Below are 13,549 nucleotides of genomic sequence, written 5' to 3' on the forward strand. Positions count from 1 at the left end.
GATCCCTAAGACTGGGGAATTCTGATAGTCTTTACCTTTTGTTTAGCCCCTTCTAGACACTATGGTGTGTCTTTCTAGACACTATAGTGACTCTATGGTGACACTAGTCACTATGGTGACACTCATTACCTTAATTAAGCCTTCCAGGTTACAGGGTGCAGTTAAATGCTTTTTCAGAGTTACAGAAATAGGCTTAGAGGAATTTGTGAGAAAGCCAAAGTCAAAGTGAGTCAGTTGAGCGTCAAGAAGCCAAGCTTAGATGTACAAGTTTCAGTGAGCATGTTCTATAGAACCAGTGCTTCACGCAACACCTAGTACCTACAACATGTTCAAATGAATGAATGAATAAACGAATGAACAAGGAGGGTCCTGGAAGGGGCAGCATGGTCAGCCTGTACTCCCCACTCCATCCACTGACCACAACACACCGAGGACAGTGGTTCAGTGCCTTGTTTACTGACCCTCTCTTTCCTTGGGCCTCAGCTGATTTGCCTTCCTGGGGAAAACTTCCCACATCAAGTGGCTGAGCCTGTGGATGAGGCACAGTTCAGAGGCCTGTGCAGGAAAGCAGCCTCTTGGGGCCTTCCCCAGAGCCACTACCAGCACAGAAGCCTGGACTTTGAGCTGCAAGCCCTGTTCTAGCCCCCACTTCTGCCCCAGCTTGGCCTAAGTCCAGGTGCAGAACGTTTTTAAACATTTACCAGGGTTGATTTAGGAGCTATGTGGCACTCATCATACAGAAAAGTAAGTTGGGTATCAAAGTCACCTGGCCAGCAGGGTGGGGCCAGTGGGCAGAAAACCTTTTTATAACTAAGAGTTTTTCCTGACAAATAAAAAGCATATGTTCATCATGTTAGAAACTTTTTTCCCCTCCTTGATTTTACAACGGACATGGCAGTTAGTGAAAACACTTCAGTTCCCCATGGGACCAGGGCTGGGGTACCTGTCATTTAGAGTGTGATTGTGGGCCAGCTGACTTGGTGCCTACATGCTGGAGCCCTGGACAAGCATCTCTTGTCCCTCATGGGAGCTCCTCCCACCTTAAGTCACTGCAGGCTCACACCTCTGCTTATGATCCTTACCTGGGATGTGGCAGAGGGAATCAAGAGCAGCCCAGAGCAGGGAGAGCTGCAGGACCCAAAGGTACTGGTTCTTGGTTTGGGAGAGGGCAGTCAAAAGAGCTACACCTTCACCTCCAGGATGGCTGCTGGCTTCTGATTCCTGTGGGGCCTACCAAATGAGGGTGAAGGAAATAGAGCCAGCATTGCTGACATTTTACAATGTGTGTTTCAAGAAACATTTTGGCCCTCCTTATATCTGAGGTGCTTTGAAGAACACTAGCAAGTCCTTGCCCTAATCCCTTATAACCTAGTGGGCAATGAAACTGTCTCAATTTCAAGATGGGATGGTGACCTAGTGCATTTTATGCAGCTCTCACAGGATACCTGGAACTGAGTAATTTCTAATAAACACAAGGTTGTTCTCTCACAGTTCTGGAGGCTGGGAAGTCCAAGATCAAAGTGTCAGCATCTGGTGAGGGCTTTCTTGCTGTGTCATCACATGGCAGAAGCTGGAACAGCAAGTCAGTGAACTAATTTCTGTGAGCACTTACTTCTGTGAGCTCTTTTCATAACAACATTAACCCACTCATGATAGCTCTGTCCTCATGACTTAGCTACCTCATAAAGGCCCCACCTCCCAACACTATCGCACTAGGGGGTTGGGTTTCAAATTAGGAATTTTGAATGGGTCACAAACATTCAGACCTTAGGAAATAAATAATAGGTTGTTTACTTTCAAGCAATCATGAGGCCATAGTCTTCACTGCATTGATAAATCTTGGTTCCCAGTTCCTGTATCTTTACAGTTTTTTTCTTGATGAGGGGCCTGATGTTGTCCTCCACTGCATTCCCTGGGTGCCTTCATTGTGACTTCCAGTGGCCCCAGGAAGACATACATCCCTAGAGCCTGGATGTTGGGATATCTCATGGGGAGGGCCTATTTGGCCTTCTGTGCCTGGAGTCGGGGAGCCTGTCCTAACAGCTTTGAATTCACTCTTATGCCTATTCTTCTGTGGGGCATAAGAAAAGGTTTTCATGTCCTATAAGACATTAATAAGCTCCTACATTAATTTTACTGCTATTACTAATATTTCTGGCAGAGTAAAGTTTTAAAATTAAACCAAAATCTAAATAGATGTATTGCTGACATCCCAGTTCCAAGGGGTGCAGCAACCCTTACAAGCTTATGCCTCAGGAGAATACCTGAGCATGTCTCAGGAGAATTATCATATATCTAAGGGCTAGTAGGAGGAAAAACAAAACTGCTGAGTCTTCCAAGCAAGAAATAATAGTCTGGGGAAGGGAACTAAAGTAAACCAGCCTTGTCAAGTGATTGCTGTCTCATCTTTATGCCATGCCTGAGTACGGGAGTCCTTCCCCTACCCTTCTCATCCACACCCCGCTTTCTTCTTGCTGGGCTTTCTTACAGGTGCCAGGGATTAGAAGTTTTCTAGTTCTTCAGATAAGACGTGTCTTCAATTCCCACCTCATTCCTTGGAGACTTCCCCAGCAAAATTAGCCAAAGAAGAACATCTGGCTTTCTTTTTACAAGAACACCTTGCTCATCGCCCTGGGGGAGAAGAAGGTGACCATGCAATTGTTCCAAATAAACACCAATAAATCTGAGCCCAGATGGGCCAGGAGTTCCTAAACAGGATGAGCTTTTCTTTTGCTTACAAGTGTACTGGCAGGAGCCTTGGCAGAACTGTGAAGAGCAGGCCCTGAGCACACTCATGCTGTGCCAGGTCTCATCCCTGAGGAACATTAGTTACATGGCCCCACATGTGTACGCCTGCTGTTCAGGGTGTACAGCAGGCCTGGGCCAAAGCACTGAGGGATTCTGATGTGTGAAACTGCTCAAACTTGACTCTGAATAAATCCCTCTCCCTTTTCTCCCCCACCTGATTTACCAACCAGGACAGTCTGGTGACTCCTTGAGGACCTGCCTAAATGGCAGGTCCAGGGTGTCCAGGTGTCCAGGGTGATTGCATGGCCAGACCCCGTGTCTGCAGGCAGGGAAGGGTAAAACCTGGGACTGAGGACACAGAGAAAGGAAGCGCAGATAGACAGGAAGGGAAAGATGGAAGAGGAAGGTGAGGGTACAGGAAAATGATAACAGAGGGAACACACAGTGGGGAAAAGAGAGAAAGCCCATGAGAAAGGAAAGAGAACAATTAAGAAGTTTCTGTGCATGTTGGGGAAATTGTGGGAAAGCAGGGAGAGAGAAAGACCAAAAACACAAGTATTTCAGTTAGAGAAAAGGGAAAAATAGAAGAAATAGCTGCACAGAAGACGGAGAATGACATGCATGATAGCCTGCAGTAGGCACCGGGGCCGGAGGACGCAGCCAGGGGGAGGGAGTCCAGCTGAAGCCTGAGGACAGAGTGTCGGCTGGCAGAGAGGTGGCTGGCTTCACATGGTCACCTCATATCCTCTGTGTGTCTCTCAGATCAGAGCAGCCCCCGGCTGAGTTGGTGGCCAGCGTGGAAACAGTTGAATTTCTGGATTTAGAGACTGATGACTGACATTTAAGTAAGTCCTGGTTCTGCCTCTTTCGTGTGGGGACTTTGGCCAAGTCACTGGCTCCTCTGAGCCTGTGTTTCCAACTACCAAGTGGGAATGACAGTGCTCACTTTGCAGGATCGTTGAGAACATTAAGGGAATAGAAGCCAGGGTCAAGTAACACCCAGGGTTGGCAATAAAATGCATGTTATCTATCCTTCTTGTTGGCCTTCACATTACCTATTGATTAGATCAACTGCATTTGCATAACTCAGTTTGCAGCAAGCTCAGATAATTAATAGAAAAATTAATTTAGTAAGAAATTTTGTTCTAGATCACTCTGCTTTTATATCACAACCTCCCCCACCCACCACACACATACACTCTCTCTGTCATTTTCTGCTTCCCAGTGTGCTGTGCATGGTACAGCAACTAGTGGGGAATACGGGGTTAGAGAGAAGACCCTGGATGTGAATCTGCTCTTCTTCCAGCTGGAGGCATCTCCCTCTCTCCCTCCATTTGAGTGACTTGAGCAATTTACTCCAATGATTCAACAGAACTCAGCCTATTCTGTAAAGTGGTATCCTCCTCAAGGCTCAGTACTTGGTAAGAGACAATGGGACCTCCAGATCTCAGATGCAGATTCACAAAACATGACCTGTGGCCATTCACAGGAGAACTACACACATCTGCCCCCTCCCTGACAGGATTCCTGCCACCCACCCCAGGGCAGATCACACTTCCTGGAGAGGATACCTGCAGCCCAGAACTGTTGGTGGCCTCCTGGGAACCAGTGCTCACCCCCTTTAGGCACTTTACAATCACCATCAGGGTTGGCTGAGGCCCACAGCAGCACCATCAGCCAAGAGCATAACCATTTACTCAGCACATACAGCCATTCTTCTGTATCCATAGGCATTGATTCCAAGAATCTCCAGATAGGAAAATCTACAGATACTTAGATTTCTAATATAAAATGGTGTAGTGTTTGCAGATAACCTTCACACATTCTTCCAAAAACTTTAAGTCATTTCTAGACTACTTCTAATACCTAATACAACACAAATGCTATGTAAATAGTTGTTATACCATGTTTTTTATTCGAATAATTTTTATTGTTATATTTTATTGCTTTTCTGAATACTTTCGACTTGTGGATGTAGAACCTGTGGATACAGAGGGCCTACTATATCTATGTATCAGGACATTTTAAAGTATATGTGCTTGAAATCTAACACAAGGAGTATTAAGATAAAAAACAGCATTTATTGTAAGTAATCAAACTCCACAAAAGTTTGGAATACAGTTGAGTCTCAGGAGTGACTTGACCCTTGAGTCTCAAGAGTGACTTGACCCAGTGGCTTGGTTGATGAGGACGATACTCATTTTCTCTGCTCCTTGGAGAATGACCTTCATCTCTCAGACAGCATCTACATGGCAATGCCTAGGCACTCACCTCATACTAGGCCCTGAGGGGAACAGCAATGGGTCCTCATAAGGCTCATGTTAAAAGATAAGATAACCCCAGAAGGTGTCTACCTGGCCTAGGTTGGGTCAAGGACTTGCTGTGGAAACAAATCAAACAGAATATGCCTGTTTTTACTCCAGCTACCTTGTTAGAGTGGTGGAGGAAGAACCATTTTCTAGAAGGAGAAGAGAGGTGCAGTGTATTTTTCTGGACAGAAAAAACAACCACATTGGTAGGATAGTCTAGTGACCTTCAGACACAAATTACCAAGGCTCCTCTTTCACATCAGGCCCCCTGCTGCTGTTTGCTCTCTTACTTGCCTCATTCTAATTGAAGAGGCTCAGCTCACTGCCTAATTCCATGTCTACTCAGTGCTAACCTTGATGGAAATAGTGGGGGGAGCATGGAGATCAGCTGACCCCTAGAGACAGGAATGGGATGATCACTGCTGCTGTTTACTTGGTAGGCTCATTCTTCTCTACCTGACCATGCTATTTTGGGACCCTTCAAAACTGGATGCTAAGCCTGCTTTTCTTCTCACTCAACATTTTTCCTAGAGTATGTCATACAAGCCTGTGGATCCTATCACCACCATATGTGGATGACACACTAATGTTGTCTCTCGTCCAGACCTCTCTTCTGAGCTTCAGACCCCTGTGTCCAATGGCCTCCTTGGTTTATCTTCCTGGATGTTTCAAGAGACCTAAAACACGACAACCCCCCAATAGAGTTTATGATCTTCCTTCTCTCATTCTGAAACTAGTCCACTTTCTGTACTGTTTCCTAACAAATTAAAATAAATGACCTTTCATCTAGTAACAAAAGCTAGAAACTCAACACCCTTACTTCCTCATTTCCCCTCACCCCATAATTCAATTCATTATGAAGTTCTTATTAAACAACCCTTATATTTATGTGTTTCTCTCTGTCTCTACCACAATTCTTGCCCAAACAGCCATCATACCCTTCCAGAATTTCTGAAAGTGCTGTCTATTTGGTCTAACAGCCAATCTTTCCATCAGTTATCTTCACTGTGAGCCTGTGAGCCTCCCAGAGGTAACTTACTCATAACTCAGGAATCTAAAATCAGCTAGGCCATGGAACAAAGCACCTTTATTTAAATCTGTGTGGCAAGTCTGCTTATAAACATGGAGGAACAGAGAAAGATTATCAATGTTAATAATTGCCATGTGAATTTCCAGACCAATCAACCTGTTTTTATGCTAAAATATCAGCATCATGGACATTCTTAACATCCTTGAAGAGCTGTGACAGCAGGGAAGTTATGAGGATGGTCTCTGGTACTAGGTTTTCTGGCTCAAATCCTGTCTCTGACACAAGCTGCAGTACTTTGGACAAATTACCCCGTTTATACCTCAATTTTCTCATCTATAAAACAGGAACAAAATTAACAGCACATTCCTCATTAAGACTTTTGTAAAGATTAATTTAGGTAATTTATACAAAACACACAGGACAGCATCCAACTCATAGTAAACACTGTATAGATGTTGATTTTTACTTTTACCAACAGGCCACTGTGAGAGGCAGAGTAAGCCACATGGGAAACACATCCCAGAGGATCTGGGGTCCAAGGGACCTTGGACAAACCCTCACCCCATCACGTACCACCAGAGTGACCCCAGACAGGCCCATGACTTCTTTACAGTCATTGTTAAAAACTATGAAATATTGATACAAATAGTTCTCAGGGTTTGGGAAGGTGTGTATATGTATATGGCATTTTGTAAGGGCTTGCCACGTAATAAGCCTCTAACTGATGTCAAATATTGCTCTTGAATAGCGCAGATCCTGTCCTGATGAAGATTACATCCTAAAAGAGAGTGTGAATTGTTCATATATAGTATGAAGTTATAATAAATTATCTTAATATATTTGAATACCCAGAAAAATAATTCCCTGAAGTTGCAGCCTGATATTGGAAATTCATAAAATTCCCTCTTCTGTAGATACAATTCTCTCCAAACCAGCCTCCTTCTGGGTAGCTTGTCCATGTTCTCTGGCCCTTAGGTGCACAGATGGCTGGGCAGGACAGGGACTGGCAAGCCGCTGTGAATGGTTGTCAGCATGGCACTTCGGCAGCAATCCTTTATTTAATAGCTCACCCGGGGTAACTAAAAGGCTGTAGGCTGCCAGCACTGAGCTCACTGAAAGCTTTAATTGGTACTTAGTCTAAATAGTGCATTAAAGGGCCACAGATTCCACATGGATGTGCAGGAAATCTGGCCTCTGCCAAAAGAGCCTGCAATGTGGCCAACAAAATGCACTGATAAAATGGGTCCTTCTCTGCTCGTCTCATGCTGGGTCAGTCACAGGCAGGAAACCTGTAAGCCCAGAAGCTTGGACCCAGCAATTGCATAATTGCAAACATTTGGATAACAGCTGAAGAAAATAAAAACAAACCAGTACACAAAACTCCCAGCACTCAGCTCAATACTTTGCTTTTCTTTCATGCATCACACAAGCTTGGATTGTAGATTTTTAAGTTTTCACACAACATCCTGAGATCAGACCAGGCAAGTAGAAATCCAAAACAGAACAATGATGAGTAATTTTATGGAATCACTAATAAAAATCTCCCAAAAAGTAGAAACCCAGGGCCAGATGGGCTCACAGCTGAATTATACCAAACACACGAAGAACTAATACCAATCCTTCTGAAACTGTTCTAAAAAATCAAGGATGAGAGAATTCTTCCTACTTCTTTCTACAAGGCCAGTATCACTCTGATACTTAAACTAGGTAAGGACACAACAAAAGAACAACACTACATACCAATATCTCTGATGAACACAGACACAACATGCTCAACAAAAACACTAGCATATTGAATCCAAGAGCACATCAAAAAGATAATACACCATGATCAGGTGGGATTTATCTCAGGGATGCAAGGATAGTCCAACATACATGAGTCAATAAATATGATACATCACATAAGCAGAATTAAGAACAAAACTATATGATTATCTCAATAGACACAAAAATACTTCAATAAAATTCAGCATTCTTTCATGATAAAAATCCTCAAAAAAACTAGGCATAGAAGGAATACAGCTCATCATAATAAAGGTCATATACAACAAACCCACAGCCAACATCCTACTTAACAGGCAGTAGTTGAAAGTGTTTCCTCTAAGAACTGAAGCAAAACAAGGATGCCCACTTTGATCACTCTTATTCAACATAGTACTGAATGTCCTTGCCAGAGGAATAAGACAAAATAAACAAAAAGACATTCAAACTAGAAAAGAGGAAGCCAAGTTATTCCTATTCACTGATAATACCATCTATATGTAGAAAACTCTAAAGGACTCCACCAATAAACTCTTACATTTGATAAATGAATTCTGTAACATTTCATAATACAAAATTAATGTACAGAATTCAGTAAAATTTGTATATACCAGTAACAGTCTAGCAGAGGACCGAATTGAGAAGGCAATCCCATTTACAATAGCTTTAAACATAAAATACCTAGAAATAAATGTAAGCAAAGAAGTGAAATATCCCTATTAGGAGAATTACAAAACACTGATGAAAGAAATATTGATCACACAAACAAATGGAAAAACTTCCCATGCTCATGGATTGGAAGAATTAATATTGTTAAAGTGACCATACAGCCCAAAGCAACCCAGAAGTACAATTTAATTCCTATTAAATTACTAACATCATTTTTCATAGAATTGGAAAAAACAATCTTGAAGCCATATGAAACCAAAAAAGAGCCTGAATATCCAAAGCAATCACGTGCACAAAGAACAAACGAGGAGGCGTCACATTACCTGACTTCAAATTCTATTCCAAAGCTGCAATAACCAAGACAACATGGTAATGGTATAAAAATAGACCCATAGACCAATGAAACAGAATAGCAAACCCAGAAATAATGCCACATATATACAATCAAATTATCTTTGACAAAGTGAAAAATACATATACACTGGAGAAAAGACACTGTATTCACCTAATTGTTCTGGGAAAATTGGATTGCCCTATGCAGAAGGGAGAAACTGTACCCTTACCTCTCACCATATATAATAATCAACTAAAGATGGACTAAAGACCTAAAGGTAAAACCTGAAAACATAAAACTCTTAGAAGAAAATCTAGGAACAACTCTTTTGGATGTTGGCCTTGGCAAAAAAATGTATGACTAAGTCCTCAAAAGCAAGTGCAACAAAACCAAAAATAGACAAATGAAACTTAATTAAACTAAAAAGCTTCTGCACAGCAAAATAAATAATCGATGGAGTAAACAGACAACCTACAGAATGGAAAAAAATATTTGCAAACTATCAGTCAAAGGGCCAATATCCAGAATCTAAAAGAAACTCAAACAGTTCAATGAGAATAAAAAAACAACCCCACCAAAAAGTGGGAAAGGACATGAACAGACATTTTTCAAAGGAAGACATACAAGTTGCCAAGAAACATGAAAGAATGCTGAACATCACTAATCATTAGAGAAATGCAAATGGAAACCACAATAAGATACCATCTTACACCAATCAGAATGGCTATTACTAAAAAGCCTAAAAACAATAGATGTTGGCTAGGATGCAGGGAAAAGAGAACACTTATACACTGTTGGTGGGAATGTAAATTAGTACAACTTCTATGAAAAAGAGAATGGAGATTTCTCAAATAACTAAAAATAGAACCACAATTTGATTAAGCAATCCCACTATTGGGAATACACTCATAGGGAAATAATTTATTATATAAAAAAAAAGACTTTCTCTTGTATGTTTATGGAAGCACTATTCCCAATAGCAAAGATGTGGAATCAACCTACATGTCCATCAATGGAGGGCTGGATAAAGAAATTATATATATATATATATATATATATATATATATATATATATTTACATTGTGTATATATATGTATCACACATATATATTATGTAACACTACTTAGCCATAAAAAATTAAAAATTATGTCTTTTTAGGAACGTAGATGAAACTGGAGGCCATTATCCTCAGTGAAGTAATTCAGAAGGAGAAAAGTCAAATGCCACATGTTCTCATGTATGAGTGGGAACTGAACAGTGAGTACACATGGACATACAGATGGAATAATAGACTTCAGAGACTACAAAAGGTGGGAGGGTGGCAGAGGGGTGAGGAACAAAAACAGCCTTTGGGTTACAGTTCAGGTGATGAGTACACTGTAGGCCTAGACTTCACCACTCTGCAATATATGCATGGAAGAATCCTGTACTTAGACTCCCTAAATATATTAAAAATGAAATTTAAAAATTTTATTTAAAAAAGGATTTCCAAATTTTGAAATGTGTATTTTAATGTCAATTAGATATACACTTGACATCATCTGATTTTTTTTTATTGACCAGTGGTTGCCTGCCATAGAACACGGCTCCATGGCAGGGGCGCATCTTCCCCCACACTAGATTTAGAGAAGTTACTGGGTCCAGGTGCTCCTCAGTGCTCTCAGGTACTGCTTGACCTGCTGGAAAGCACAAAGTAGAGGCTAGTATTGTGTGCTTTGCAGTCTAACAACCCTGAAATACAAATCCTACCCAGCCACCACTTCTAGAAATACAACTTTGAATAATATACATAACTTCACAAAATTAAGAGAATTCATCTGTAAAACAGTTATTAAAAATAGTGCCTTCCAGTCAGGCGCAGTGACTCATGCCTGTAATCTCAGCACTTTGGGAGGCCAAGCATGTGGATCACCTGAGGCCAGGAGTTTGAGACCAGCCTGGCCAACATGGTGGAACTGCATCTGTACTAAAAATGCAAAAAAAATAGCTAGAATGGTGGTGCGTGCCTGTAACCCCAGCTACTTGGGAGACTGAGGGGGAAGAATCACTTGAACCTGGGAGGCGGAGGTTGCAGTGAGATGAGATCACACCACTGCACTCCAGCCTGAGCCACAGAGCAAGACACTGTCTAACAACAACAACAAATAGCACCTTCCTTATTAGATTGTGGTGAGGATTAAATAATATTGACTGTTCAGCAGTGTCAGGTATGCTGCAAGTGTCCGACAAACATCACCCTTGTTGTCACTGCCTTCCCCACACTGGGACTCTTCCCTCCACCTAGGACACTGGGGAGCACAGGAACTTCAAACAGGGACACGCTTAACAAGCACAGAGTTCAGCCCTGTCAATTTACAGACATGGTGACAGAGGCCCAGAAAAGATTGGCTCAGATGTCCTGTGTCCCAGACAAAACCCCTCCACTGCCCCCTGTGCAGCCCCTCCTGATGGGTTTGGCAGAAAAAGGACAGGTGCAGACCTTGTCAGTCAAGTCCCATCAGATGACAAAGGCTGGCTCTGCACTCAGAGACAGCACACCCTCCGACAGCTTCCCTGTCTCCTTCCAGAAAGACCCAGCCCATCTTGGCCATTGTCCATCTATGGTGGCAGGACTAGTGGCAGTGAGTCCTGACAACAGGATAGATCGCTTTTCCCCAGGATCAAGGACATCACTGAAATGCAATATTCCTGTGGATATTTGCAAGCCAGCTCCACATCCTCCCATACCACAGGGGAGGGCCCTCAGGAGCCCTGGAAGCTGCTGTGTCCCGAGGCCTGGAATCCAGCAATTCTCTCCCAGCATTGGCCCCTCCAGCACTCTCATTCGCTCAGTCACTCAGCCAGGCAGCATCGGAACACCTGCTCTGAGCTGGGCTCCACACAGGAGCTAAGGACACAGACACTAAAAGGACACAGACCCTGCCCTCAAAGACCTCACAGATTAGAAAGTAAAGCACACGAACACATGGGTGATGGTGAGGTCAGAGCGAGAGGGTTAGGGGAGGGGGCTGGCAGGCACAGTGAGGCACAGAGTGGCTGCAGATCACATCTCCTCGGATGCTGAGGGAGTTTCATGAGACAGTGACCTCCAAGAATTAGGAGATGTTCTACAGGCAGACAAAAGTCAAAGAGGTGAAGGAAACCAAATATGTTGAGTTGGCTGATGAGAGGGCCTGCAGACAGAGTCCTGCACAGCTCTTATTTGTGGAGGGGAGTTGCATCTGTAGAGGAGATAAAGTGAAGTAAACAGCGGAGGCATTCAGGCTTTCCCTGAGGGACTTGCAGGGATCCTAGGAAAGATGAACTGTGAGTCTGACACCTTTAATGGTCTTACAGATCCATTTACTATTTTCTCTGAGGATTGCCTACCTGTGAGGCTTCATACAACCAAAACACCTCTGCTAGCCATGCCTCCTCTTCGCTTATTCCCATTAACCTGTCTTGCCAACATACCTGTTTTTGGTCATGCTCCAAACCCCCAATTATTTCTGTATGCTCAAAATGGTATAAAAGCATCAACCATCTGTCCATTTCATATGACTCCTGCACACATATATGCATATGATAAAGTTTGTCTGCCTTTTTTTTTTCTGTTAATATATCTCAAATTATGAAACCTTCGGGGGAAAATTCAAACTTTTCTACAAAGGAGTCTAGGCAGAGATACCCATGTGCAGAGTGTAGAGAGATGAAATGATGGCTCTGGGAGAGCCTGGAGCTTGGCAGTGTCAGTTTGGAAAAAAGAAAGGGGTTCAGTAACTGTGAGGTAGGGGGAAGTCAGATCTGGAAGGGTACCCGGATGAGAATCCTGCCAGGACGCTTGGGAGGCCAGTGGACAGGACGCAGTGTCTTCTCTGTCCGAACAGCCACATCCAGGACATGCTGACCCATCAATCAGACAGCCTCAGCCTCCCAAGACCCACATAAGGGCTGTGCTAATTTCAGTGCATCTTTGTCTAAGTCTGACCCAGAGGAGGCCGTATCCATGCCTCAGCACAGAGGCCAGCCCATCTTCTGCTCAGGACTTCTGTTCAGCCACTCCTACGCCCTCTCCCTGGGATGCTCAGTGTCTCCAGGCCCAGGTGGGACATCACTGCCCAGGGCCTGACACCAGTGCCGCCAAACACGATCTCAGACCCACCTTCTTATTCCACAGGCACAACAAACCAGCAATGAAAGAAATTAGACCTATTCAGTGTTAATACCATGACCTTATCATTTGATGTCTTTTTTTTTTTCAGTAAAATTGAGTGTGGAATATAAACCAAAAATAAAATTCTAAGGTTCCCCAGTTATCTGAATAGAATTCCTCCTAGGCCAGGGCACTCTTAAAATTTAACCTGAGAGACTGGTTCAGGCCATGACAGGGAGTGGGGGTCGGACCTGCCTCATTATACTCTCCAGCATTAACATCAACACAGACCATAAGTCTGATAAGAAACACTTACAATCTGTTCTCTCTAAAGCCTACTGCCTGAAGCCTTCATCTTCATAATAAGAACTTTGACCTCCATAATTCCTTATCTTAACTGAGACATTTCCTTTCTATTGATCACAGGTCTTTACATAAACTTAACCAATAGCCAGTCAGAAAATTTTTGAATCTACCTATAACCTGGACCCCCACCACAACCCACCCCCCAACTCTCCTCACACTTCACCTTCCTTGACCAAACCAATGTACTTCTTAAATGTGT

The 13,549-nt window shown here is 43.0% G+C and overlaps 1 protein-coding gene across 5 annotated transcripts in view; it reads right to left on the reverse strand.

The window, feature by feature from the left end:
* Positions 1-13,549, reverse strand: part of LOC129137938 (collagen alpha-1(I) chain-like) — a 73,927-nt gene that overhangs the window by 12,859 nt on the left and 47,519 nt on the right. Inside the window, exon 6 of one of the 5 annotated variants that reach the window (XM_063795506.1) lies at positions 4,810-5,734. The exons of 1 other annotated variant lie outside the window; for it this stretch is intronic. The gene's annotated coding sequence lies outside the window, so the exon portion shown is untranslated. Of the gene's footprint in view, positions 1-4,809; positions 5,735-10,453; positions 10,532-13,549 lie in introns of those variants that run through there. 3 more of the 5 variants (XM_063795499.1, XM_063795502.1, XM_063795501.1) reach the window with 3 other exon arrangements.

Source organism: Pan troglodytes, chromosome 17 (genome assembly GCF_028858775.2).
Source record: "Pan troglodytes isolate AG18354 chromosome 17, NHGRI_mPanTro3-v2.0_pri, whole genome shotgun sequence".
Classification (NCBI taxonomy): domain Eukaryota; kingdom Metazoa; phylum Chordata; class Mammalia; order Primates; family Hominidae; genus Pan; species Pan troglodytes.